The sequence below is a fragment of the Acomys russatus genome, chromosome 32, assembly GCF_903995435.1.
Source record: "Acomys russatus chromosome 32, mAcoRus1.1, whole genome shotgun sequence".
NCBI classification, from domain to species: domain Eukaryota; kingdom Metazoa; phylum Chordata; class Mammalia; order Rodentia; family Muridae; genus Acomys; species Acomys russatus.
Genome location: NC_067168.1, coordinates 45,595,712 through 45,608,289, shown reverse-complemented (window position 1 = coordinate 45,608,289; position 12,578 = coordinate 45,595,712).

Sequence of the window (12,578 nt, the reverse complement as noted above, 5' to 3'; positions counted from 1 at the left end):
AAATAGAGCAAGCTTGGATGCAATCAGCGTTGACGGCCAAACACTGCCAAGACAGAGTAAGCAAGTCCTCAATACTTCTTGCCTCACAAATATGTCTGTCAGATATATTGGGCCAGAAGGTTGAAGATGATGCTCTGACTTTATAGAGAATTTTGGGTGACTGCTCAGGTAGCAAACTGTCTGTCATCCTCTCATTTGGGAAGCTGCTAACCTGCACCCCCTGTATACTCAGGTCATTAATTTTATTCCTTCTCAAGTCTCTGATGGGGTTGAAGACCAGACAGTTTAGTTTTACAACTAAGCTCAGTTGTTTAGGGGTTAAGATGTTTTTGGGTCTAGATAGATGTTTTAAGTTGATAATGGTGAGATATGATAGATATTGATTTACATTCAGAATTTTAGACGCACCAAGATAGGAAAGATGTTTTCTCCAAGGCTGCCAAATACAAATAGCCAAGACACTAAGAATGTAACATTTATATAATTCCTGATTGTATGATATTTCTTCTTGCTGTAGGTAGATTATTGTACGTATGTGTAATGGTATAAATGTCTATATAAAAAATTAAAAATACTTTTTAAAAAAGAGAGAAAAAGCCAATAAAAAGCCATTAGCAACAAAGGAAAAAACAAAACAAAAACAAGAGGAACACCTGAATGTAGAAATCTTTAGATCATTTGTTGACTTTTTGTTAATTTGTTTTGTGTGTGTCCACATGCACACCGTAGCCCAGAACACGTTAGCTTCTTCCTGGTAGATCAGGTGTCACTGTTAGCTTTCTGCTTCAGTCTGCCTACCTGTGATGTCATTGCTTACCTGCCAGGGGGCGTGACCCCACCCAGGGCCATATAAAAGGGCAGTACTGCCCCGCCCCTCCCTCTTACTCTTCCTTTCTCTCCTCTCTCTTTGTCTCTGTCCCTGTCTCTCTCTCTCTGTCTCTCTCTGTCTCTGTCTCTCTCTCTCTCTCTGAGATACCGCTCCCTCTTTCCTTCCCCCCCCATGCTCACTTAATAAACCTCATATAACGTAATATCTGGCATCTGGAGCCTTATTATCATATTATCTGTTATCATTCTCTTATTTACTAAACACAAAATTGGTGCCAATAAACATAAAAGTCACCACCAAGCAAACATCAATATCCGGTTAACAGCGGCTACCCAGTACTGTTGTGGGCACCGAGCCCATCCAGGCATGGCTACTGGGAACCCGAATAGCAATGAAAAAACAGGTAAACCGAGGCATGAAGAAGAACCCCTTTCCATGTCCTCAGCATTGGGAAGGGCACTGCAGCCAGGAGATCCCAACTTAGTCAAAATCTATGACTTAGTGGGTTTATTCACTTGGGAGACTGCAGTCACCTTACCAAGAACTAAGCCACCTTGGAGAAATGTCGATTATAAGGGGAGGTGATGTAGTCTGGCCTTTTCAGTGACCTTACCTCCCATCCATGGAAGTCACAACATAGGTTAATAATAATAACAACAACAAAGGCTCTTACACCTGGTTTTCGTTTGTGCCTCCCCTGAGGCCCTGAGGTGCGGCCCGTGGCTCCCCTGCTCCTGTGGCTGACAACCCTGTCTCATCAGCCCTCGGCTTCCTCCTATCAGAATAATAACAAAATCCAGGTTGGTCTTGAAGCTGATGCCTAGGACATGGAAGCTGCAGAATTGTTATTGAATGCTGTAAGGGTCACAGAAGAGCAGGAGCCAGGGTAAGCTGCACAGCCAGCACGAGGCAGTCCCTCCTAGAGCCCAGCTCATCGGTCTAACCCAGGACCCGGTCCAGCTGATCCATCTAATCCCAGGACCTGGCCCAGCCAACTTCTAGATTGTCAGAACAAGTTCACTCTTGACCACAGGATTCCCCTGGCTTCCACTTTACATGTCGAGATCCAAAATTCTTTGGACTGAGAAAAAGGAGACTTGGTGCCTCCATTTTCCACACCAGGATAGCACGTCTTGGAATATATAATTAATAAAGCACTTTGTCAAAGGTAGAAATAGCCCAGCAATTAATGGACAGTTTGGTCCCCAGCAACCACATTGTTGGTCACAATCATCCTTAACCCAGATCCGGGGAACCCCAAGTTCTCCTTAGGCATCAGGCACACATGTGGCGTACATATACACATGCAAGCAAAACACCCGTGCACATAAAATCAAATAACACAGCAAAATAAAAGCCTTTGTCAAGCCACACAGTAACTTCTATGGCCCAAACAGAGCAATCTGGACCCTGGCAGCTCACACAGCCTGGGTTTAGCCTTCTGTCCTCACAGGCCAGTTAAAGAGACTAGCTGGTGAAAAGTGAAAAAGGATTTATTCATTGTGGCCAGGTGTGGTCATAGGGTGGCCTCATGGCCAGGTGTGCTCATAGGGTGGCCTCGTGGCCAGGTGTGCTCATAGGGTGGCCTCGTGGCCAGGTGTGCTCATAGGGTGGCCTCGTGGCCAGGTGTGCTCATAGGGTGGCCTCGTTCTATTCTCTCACCTGGAGATATGTATATTTCCTATGTCACAGACTTTGAGAGTAAGATGTTAAAAGTCTGATGTCTTAGAAACATCTTGGAGCTGGGAGTAGTGGCGCACGCCTTTAGTCTCAGCACTCAGGGAGGCAGAGGCAGAGGCAGGCGGATGGCTGTGAGTTCAAGGCCAGCCTGCTCTACAAAGCAAGTTGAGACTCACCAAGGCTACATAGAGAAAAAAAAAAAAAAAAACAAAAAAAACAAAACAAAACAAAAGAGAGAGAGAGACAGAGGGAGGGAGAAGAAAGATCTTGGAATCTTAATTCCCCACCTAAGGAGAAGTCTGTGGTGGGAGTGGGTGGTGGGGCACAGAGCAGCCTTGATCATGAGCCTGCACATAGACATAGAACTGAGATGTTAATTTATATCGAAGGACAACTCAGCTGTAAACATTTATAACTTTGTGTTTGGGTGTTGTTGTTGTTGTTGTGGTTTTTTGAGACGAGGTTTCTCTTGTAGTCTTGGCTATCCTGGAACTTGCTGGAACCAACCAGGCTGGCCTTGAACTCACAGAGACCCTCCTGCCTCTGCCTCCCTAGTGCTGGGATTAAAGGCATGTGCCACTGTGCCTGGCTATAACTTTTTTTGTAATTTCCATGTAAGGAGGTCTTAGGTGCTCCCTTAAAATCCCTGTCATTCTTCCACAGAGCTTGAGTTAAAAGTTCACATGCTCATATTTGAGTATAAATTTCAATAAATTTAAACCTAGCCCCAACCCAGCCCAGCAGGATTCTCAGCTATGAGAAGCAGGTGTCAGCAGGTGTCATCCACACACTCCCCTGCCTCCTGAGCCCTCTATGTCCCATCCACATTGTTTTGACTGAGAAAAGGGAGGGGTTTATACCATTGTTGTCCACCCGTGAACGATTCTTCATAAGAACACACAATCTGTTTGTTGTTTGTTTGAAATAGGATCTTTAACCCAGACTGATATCCAACTCCCTGTGTAGCTGAGGATGATCTTGAACTTGTGACCCTCCTGCCTCCACCTCCTGAGTGCTAGGAGCCTAGGTGTGGGATTAAAGGCATGCGCCACCTCCTAAGGCGGGCACACACAGGCACCCGATTGTCAGAGAATGACTGTGCTGAGCATATTTGCAGGCTAAAGGAATGTAAGGAGACAAAACAACCCAAAGCAAATGGGGTCGGGGTTGGGGGGCTCAGGATTAGATAAAGATCAGCACGCTCAGGCCGGGCTGTGGTGGCGCACACCTTTAATCCCAGCACTCGGGAGGCAGAGGCAGGCGGATCGCTGTGAGTTCAAGGCCAGCCTGGTCTATAAAGCGAGTCCAGGACAGCCAAGGCTACACAGAGAAACCCTGTCTTAAAAAAAAAAAAAAAAAAGATTAGCATGCCCGGGCAGCTTTCTGGCATCAGTGATGTCTGTGCTTGATCTCAGGGAAGATATAAGGTGGATGTGTTTGATAATTTAGAAGGAGAATAATCCAGAACATGTGGCACTGTTAGCAGCATCTGCATAAACTAGGCACAGCTGGAATCCTTCACACTGCTTGCAACTTTTCTACAAATTTAAAGCAATTTTGAGATCTACTCCCAAACAATCCCCTATATCCTAAATACTCCCCAAACAGAAGACCCGGGCACCTGGCTGCAGCCCATTTTCTGCCTCCCTGTTCTGTCCACACAGCACACAAAAGCTTTTCTCCACTTTCCTCCTAACACTGTAGACAAGCTCCCTGCTTTAACCCCTGATACAACCTCTCCTACTTTTTCTCTCAGCCAAAGACTGCAGACTACCAGGATTTCTAAGCCATTCTGTAAGAGCCAAAGCGTTAACATCGGTCCCCTCGGGTAAAGATTTGGTCTTCGCTGCTGCACCCCCACACCCCCACACCCCCACATCCCCACGTACAAATCCAGCTGTGTGTTTAAGGGAAGTAGCTGTTCCCAAGTGAGAAGGAAAAAAATTTTTTTTTGAGACAAGGCTTCTCTGTGTAGCCTTGTCTGTCCTGAACTCACTTTGTAGACCAGGCTGGGTTCAAACTCACAGTGATCCGCCTGCCTTTGCCTCCAAGTGCTGGGATTAAAGGTGCGCACCACAACGCCTGCCCTCACTTGCATTTTTTTTTTTTTCTTTACTTTGACTCTACTCCCTTTAAAATGTTTTTTGTTGGCATGTATTCATTGTTCATAAGCACGGGTTTTGTTGCAATGTTTTTTTTTGGTTTTTTTTGCACACATGCATCATGCCTCTCAGCCGTACCCTCTGCGTTGCCTCTCCTCAAGATCCCCCCATTTCCGAACCAGCCCTCCCTTTCTATTTTGATGGATTTTTGTCCCTTGGGGGAGGGCTAACATCTAGTGAGTTTCATTAGGGTCCTTTACAGGGGCATGGGTGAGGGTCAGCTGGCAGGAGTGTGGGCAACTTCCCAGTGCTAAATGGTCACCTGACTAAAGATGACGCCTCTCTTCCCCATTAACCATTAACTGTATGTAAGTCTCAGGGAGGGGTGAGGCCGCACACAAGCTCAAGGTTAAGTCATGACAACAAATAAAAGGAGAAATAAGGGCCGGGGGAGGCAGCAACAATATTGTTGACCTCTCTCCAACAACAAAGGTATCAAACCAAGAAAATGCAAGCATCCTTCCTGGAGCAGACAAACCCCACACTTTAACAGGATGGTTCTGGAAGGTCCCTTCGCCCAGATCAAAATAAACAACTGTCCTTTCTCTCTTCTGTTCTCTCCATTCTTTTCCGTCCTCCCACCCACAACAGCCCTTGCGACTGACGTGTGTGTCCTTGCTACATAAATTACAGCATGTCGTGAAGCAGAGCCTCCAGCGAGCGTCCTCTTACCTGTAGGTGGCAGCTACTGTGGAACAGTTCCCTGTGGGTAGCAGGCCCTTGTGGAGCTGGGCGACCTCAGTACACCCAGAATATATAGGGAGAGGTTGTCCCTTGGGGGTTTTCATTACAGAAGGTGTTTTTGATGGGTCCTCAGCCAAGATGTACTTTACAACAAAAGCTACACAAAGGCTGCACAAAGGCCACACAAAGTTTAAACAAAAGGCTAAAGAAAGACCAAACAAAAGCTAAAGAAAGTTGAAACAAAGAGTGAAACAAAGGGAAAACAAAGGCCAACAAAGATGGGACCAAGACAAAGAGTAAAAGAAAAATCTGAACAAAGCTAAGGCACATCACACACACGCATGCACACCACATCCACACGCTCACTCCAGCGTCCCACGCAAAGCCTCACCCCTCTCCAAGGCTCCCCACAGCCCTCTACCCATAGCAGATCACGCGTGCCATACCCCTTCCTACCTCCAGCCTGCTCGTCCCACAGAACGGCCATGAGCCATCATGCTAGAGACAAGCATGGATGCGCTTACGTCTTTCCACGATGTCAGAATGTGTTAACAACACATTCCCCAGTATTACATCAGGTTTGTTGGCTGTAATTGGCTGGGTAATCCTGATCTCCTTTGATAGTCGCCGCCCCTGGCTAACACAGGGTTTTGTTTTTTTTTTTTTAATGCCGAATGTAATGACTAGTATTAACTCTCAAACCGAACATTACACACCAAGCTATAATGTGTGCTATGCAAGTTGTAGGATGAATCCAAAAGGATTAAGGAGACCACAGAGCTAAAGAGGCCCTGCTATAGGCAAAGCTGAGAGACGACAGGAGAACCACAGCAGGTGCGTTCTCGTTACCTGTGATAGAACACCCTGACCAAAAGGGCCTTAGGGAAGGAAAGGGTTCATTTTAGCTTAAACACCCAGGAAAGTCAGGGCAGGAACCCAAGCACGTACCTGAAGCAGAGACCACAGAGGAATATATTGCTTGTTGCCAGGCTCCTGCTTAGCCAGCTCTCGTACAGTCCAGGACTGCCGCCTCCCTAGGGAATGGTGCCGCCCACAGTGGCTAGGCTCTCCTGTATCAGTAACAATCAAGGAGCTCCCCCACAGACACGCCCACAGGCCATTCTGATCTAGGAGGTCTCTCAACTGAGACTCCCTTCTCAGGTGATTCTAGGCTGTGTCAAGTTGACAATTAAAGCCAACTATGATGAGGTGGTAAGTAGGAAGGGATTCAGGTGAGGAGCTTCCAGGGGCCTGTAAATGTGAGGTCCAGGGCAGGCCAGCTGAGGCCTGGAGGTGTGATCAGTCAGAAGGGTAGATGGACAGAGTGATGTTGAGATGATAGCCAGGTGGATGGCAGTTTGATTGAGCCTTGGCGAACATGCTGGACTAAAACCCTGTCTCCAAAGGTGCGTGTGTGAGAGTGTGAGTGTGTGTGTGTGTGTGTGTGTGTGTGTGTGTGTGTGTGTGTGTGTGTAATACACTCAGCATATGAAGACAGGATTTTGCGAGTGTGACTCTCATTGTGATGTGGCTTGGACCGTGTCTGCAGTTTGTGTGGAGATCCGGCTGTGCCCTCCTCTAAGTCACTCCCCATTGTGTGCAACTGTGGCTCCCAGGCTGTTCCTAACCCTGGGTGGCTCCACGTGACAAGTGATATTTGGTCCATGTTGAGCGTCAGAGGCAAGATGGCGAGTGCACAGAATCACGACCTGCCCAGCCTCACCTGAGAGGAGAGGAGCAGGTGTAAATAACTCACTCCTGAAAGGGAGAAGTCTCCACCTACAAACGTATCAAAGACGACATGATCACACGCACATATTAAAATCACAGCATGGAGCCAGAGAGGTGGTTCAGCTGGTAAAAGTGCCTGCCACCAAGCCTAGCGCCCTGATCCCTCAATGCCTGAGTTCGATCGCATGGCTGAGGGAGAAAACTGATTCCTGAAAGTTGTTCTCTGATCACAAGGTCTCTATGACATGTGTATGCCACACACAGTCACACACACACACACACACACACACACACACACACACACACTACAACATAAGTAAGTAAAAATGTAATTAAAAATGAAGTCATCAGAGGCTACACAGAGAAACCCTGTCTCGAAGAAAAAAAAAAAAATCAGAAAAAAGAAAACCCAGGCCTGACGACTTATGTAACATACCAGACTGAAAAGGGTTCGATGCACTTCCCTGGTCCCCATAAAGAGATGCTTAATACAATGACAAGGATAGCAGAGTGAACTGTGTCCCCTGCCTCCCAATCCCAGTGCTGAGGACCTAACCCCAGTGCCTCTGTGAGGACTTTATCTAAAAGGGTCTTTACAGAGGAAAGCAGGATAAAATGGGTCATTGACGTGGGACACCACCCACCAGGACAGTTTGCAATGACACATGATGGGAAAGGTATGGTGAGGAGCCAGGGAGAAGACAGTCCTCTGTGAGGGCAGCGAGGCCAGCAACAAAGCCTTCCTTAAGGCCTTGGATGGAGCCGCTGTCTGGGTCCATGCAGGAGCAACAGCAAAACAGCTCTAGAACTCATAGGATGCGGCCCACCACTTAGCCAGCCACGGTGGGTGCCTCAGAGAGGCACAGTCCTGAGGACTACGTGTGCTGAGAGCTTCCTGCTGCTGTGGAGCGTCGCTCTGCTTGTCACCCCTGTGGTCACCTCATCCTTCATGACACAGGAGTTCTATAAAAACTCTAAGGGGCAGCATCACTGGCTTCACAATAACAATGCTTGGTGTCTTTCAGGCGTTGCTGCGGGAGCAGACTAATGATTCAACCACTACCCTTGAAAAGAACCTGCAGATGTAGATTGTTAGCAATGACCACGTCCCTTAGAAAGAACTTGGAAAAATAGATTATTTAGCAAGGTTAGCTAAAGATGTTTTTGCTAGTGGCTCTGACGTAGAAAATCTTACAGAAAAATAGATTGTTTAGCAAAGTTAAAGATGTTTTTGTGGGGCTGGAGAGATGGCTGGGAGGTTAAGAACACTGAGTGCTCCTCCAGAGGTCCTGGGTTTAACGCCCTGCAACCACATGGTGGCTCGCAACCACATGGTGGCTCACAACCATCTGTATTATGATCCGATGCCCTCCTCTGGCCTGCAGGTAGAGAACTGTATACATATAAATAAATCTGTTAAAAATGGAAATAAAATCTTTTGAAAATGATCACACACACACACACAGATGTTTTTGTTATTGGTCCTTGAAGTTAAGAAACGTACACTCGCTGGGCGGTGGTGGCGCACACCTTTAATCCCAGCACTTGGGAGGCAGAGGCAGGCGGATTACTGTGAGTTCAAGGCCAGCCTGGTCTACAAAGCAAGTCTAGGACAGCTAAGGATATTCAGAGAAACCCTGTCTCAAAAAAAAAAAATGTAAAAAAAAAAGAAAGAAAGAAAAGCACACTCAGGCTGGAGAGATGGCTCAGAGGTTAAGAGCACTGCCTGTTCTTCCAAAAGTCCTGAGTTCAATTTCCAGCAACTACAAGGTGCCCTTGTACATGCAAGCAAAACGGTGTGTGCTTAATAAATAAATCTTTTAACAATTTATTTTTAAAAACATGCACTCCTTTAAAAAAAAAAAAAGATTTATTTATATAGCATTCTGCCCACAGGCCAGAAGAGGGCACCAGATCTCATTATAGATGGTTGTGAGCCACCATGTGGTTGCTGGGAATTGAACTCAGGACCTTTGGAAGAACAAACAGTGCTCTTAACCTCTGAGCCATCTCTCCAGCCCTGAAAAGTACACTCTTTTTTTTTTTTTTTTAATTATGGTTTTTAGAGACAGGGTTTCTCTGTGTAGCCTCAGCTGCCCTGGACTTGCTTTGTAGACCAGGCTGGACGTGAGTTCACAGAGATCCGCCTGCCTCTGCCTCCCGAGTTCTGTGATTAAAGGCGTGGGCCACCTCGCCCAGCAAAATATTGTTTCTCTATGATCATTTGTTTAAAAAAGGAATAGGATGTGATTTTTGTACCGCTTGAAAGATCTCACTGAAGTTATAAGCTATGGGAGAAAGAGTAAATGTTGGAATTCGTTCCATCCTCCAGATGTATATATATGTACGTGTGTGTGCGTGTGTGTGTGTGTGTGTGTGTGTGTGCGCGCGTGCGTGTGTGCGTGCGTGTGTGTGTGCGTGTGTGTGCGCGCGCGTGTGTGTGTGCGTGTGTGCGCGTGTGTGTGCGTGTGTGCGTGTGTGCGTGCGTGTGTGTGCGTGTGTGTGTGTGCGCGTGTGTGTGCGCATGTGTGTGTGCGTGTGTGTGTGTGTGTGTGTGTGTGTGCGTGTGTGCGTGTGTGTGTGCGTGCGTGTGTGTGCGTGTGTGTGTGTGTGTGTGCGTGTGTGTGTGTGTGTGCAATAGCAGGCTAGATTGGAATCTTTTTCCATCTGCATAGATGGATATATGTGTGTATGTATGTGTGTAAGGCTGGGTTGCAGCTCACTCTCTGGAGTTTGCTCCATCCACCCAGTGTGTGTGTGTGTGTGTGTGTGTGTGTGTGTGTGTGTGGTTAGAGAGTCCTAGAAGAAGCAGCGTGTTGGGACCTACCTGCTGCAGTCTGTCTTGCTTCATCATCAAGCTTACGCCCAGGCTCACGCGCAGCTGGCTTTGCTGTACAGCTCAGGACCACCTACCTAGGGGATGGTGCTGCCCACAGTGGCTAAGCCTTCCCGTATCAATGACAGTCCAGACCTTCCCCCCACAGACACGCCCATAGGCCAATCTGACCTAGGCAGTCCTTCAGTGAGACTCCCTTCTCAGATGATTCTAGGCTGTGTCAAGTTGACAGCCAAAGCCGACTAGGACAAGGTGGGGTTGCCATGTGTGTAGCGGCCCATGTACCTCCCACATATATACGTAATAAATAACTAATGTGCTGGTGGTTTTATTGTTGTTTTTTTAATTTTGCATTTATTTGTTCATTTTTGCTGTTTGAGACAGGGTCTCACTATGGAGTGTTAGATGCCTTGGAACTTGCTATGTAGACCAGGCTAGCCTGGAACTCAGAGATCTACCTGCCTCTACCTCCAGAGGGCTGGGATATGCCTGGCTTGTAACTTACATTTTTTAAAGTTGTCTTACGATGTGAAGTGAGTTGACCACTACACAGTATCCTCTCTGACTGTGTCCTCTCTCATCAGATGGAAACAGATGAAAGACAGGCAACATTCATACGTATGCTTTATTGTATAAATATTAAAAAATGGCTGTTTTGTTTTATAAGTGACTCTCAGGCCACTTGTAGTTATCAGAAGGTGAACAGCAGTAATGAATTGATTGTCCAGATCTGAGAGAGGCCAGCCAGTGTTGCTCCTCATTTGCCCTAGGTCTACTTTGGGTCTAAGTCTTCCCCCATCTACAGTTCTGAGCTCGGCCTCACAGATTTCCAGCTTCTTGGGTCCCTGACTTTCTGTGGTAAACAGAGGACGGTGATGCCAGCTGGACTGCCAGCCACTCAGACAAAGCTCCTGTGTGTCCCCAAGCTCCATGCCCAGCGTCACTGTCTGCCTCCCATGCTCTGCAAGGGTCCAGTCACAATTGTTTCTGGTCAGCAATGACCTGTGTTAGAATGGACATCGTGTTCCCTCCGTAAGGAACTGTGCTTTTGCCCTGTTTTGCTGTGTTAGAAGCCCCTGACTACACATCTATTATAACCAATCCACTATTACCATGGAGAAAGAAACGGTGGACCGGTGGGGCGTTGTGCAAGGAGGCTAGCAACAGGAGAGACCCAGAGTAAGGCTGTGCCTGCGTGACATCAGCCTGCCACGGTGATTCTGACTGCTCATGTCAGATATCCAGAGACACGTGTGCAGTGGGGCAGGACCCAGCAAGTGGAAATGGCCTCTGAAAAAAGCACATTCTCTCATTTCTAACCCTGTGCTCACTGAGAAGCAGTGGGCACTGCTGGGTTGTTCTGAGAGTGCCCAGAGAGGCAGCAAAATGGCTGTGAGGGGAAAAGTGCTTGGAGCCAGCCCAACCCCACCACCCACATGGCCACATTCTCTTCATACCCCTGCACCATGTGTTCATGTGTGCACACATGTTAGCACATGAGCGCGCACACACACACACACACACACACACACACACACACACACACGGGAGAGGTAGGAGTAGAAGGCAAGGAGGATAGGATCACAACACGCCGTATATAGGTGAGACCTGTCAAACTAGACATTAAAAATGGAGGCCCATTAGCCGGACGTGGTGGCTTCTAATCCCAGCACCTGGGAGGCAGAGGCTGGCGGATCTCTGAGTTCAAGGCCAGCCTGGTCTACAAAGTGAGTCCAGGACAGCCAAGACTAAAACAAAGTAACCCTGTCTTGGGGGCAAAAAACAGAGAGAGAGGGAGGGAGGCAGGGTTTCAATTGAGTTCAAAATGAGTTTCAGTTGAAGAATCGCCCAGATGAGATTGACCTGTGGACACATCTGTGGAAGATAGTCCCGACTGCTAATTGATCCAGCCTTTGTGGACAGTTCCTGAGTAGGGGCTTGTAGGCTACATAATCATGGAGAGTCTGGCTGAATGTGGGCAAGTGAGCTGGCAGCAGGCAGCATGGGTGTACTTGACTGTGACAAACTGTCCCCTGTCTCTGTGACTTCCCTGCAGTACATAAAACCCCCTTGTCTTGATTTTAGTAGGGTTTTGTTTGTTTAATCACAGCCACAAAGAGTAAGCTAGAAATTTCACCTGCCTGTGGTTACAGCTTGAGCTACCAAGCCCACCAGAAACAATTTAATTCTAGTCAGAAGCGGTCTGTGGGGCAACACTGTGCTGCACTGCCCCCTGGTGGCCAGGTTGGGCAACACTGTGCTGCACTGCCCCCTGGTGGCCAGGTTGGGCAACAACTGTACTGCACTGCCCCCTGGTGGCCAGGTTGGGCAACAGCTGTGCTGCACTGCCCCCTGGTGGCCAGCGTGAGCCAATACCAACAGTTCTAAGGCATAGAATGATGACTTCCATTGGTCTGGCTCTTCCTGGATTGCCCTCACAGCTTTCTTATGGCCACTGAAAACTGACATTAACCAAAATAGTTTCCAAGCCCTGTCAGGTCCCACAGCAGCTGACTGCAATGCTGACAGAGATAAGGAACTATCCAGCATCTGGACCAAGCCCATTTATGTCTCTGTTCACCAAGAGTCCAAGAGTTTCCACGTTGTGACAGTACTGTTCCTAACCAATGCACTAAACCATGGTGATGCCCATCTA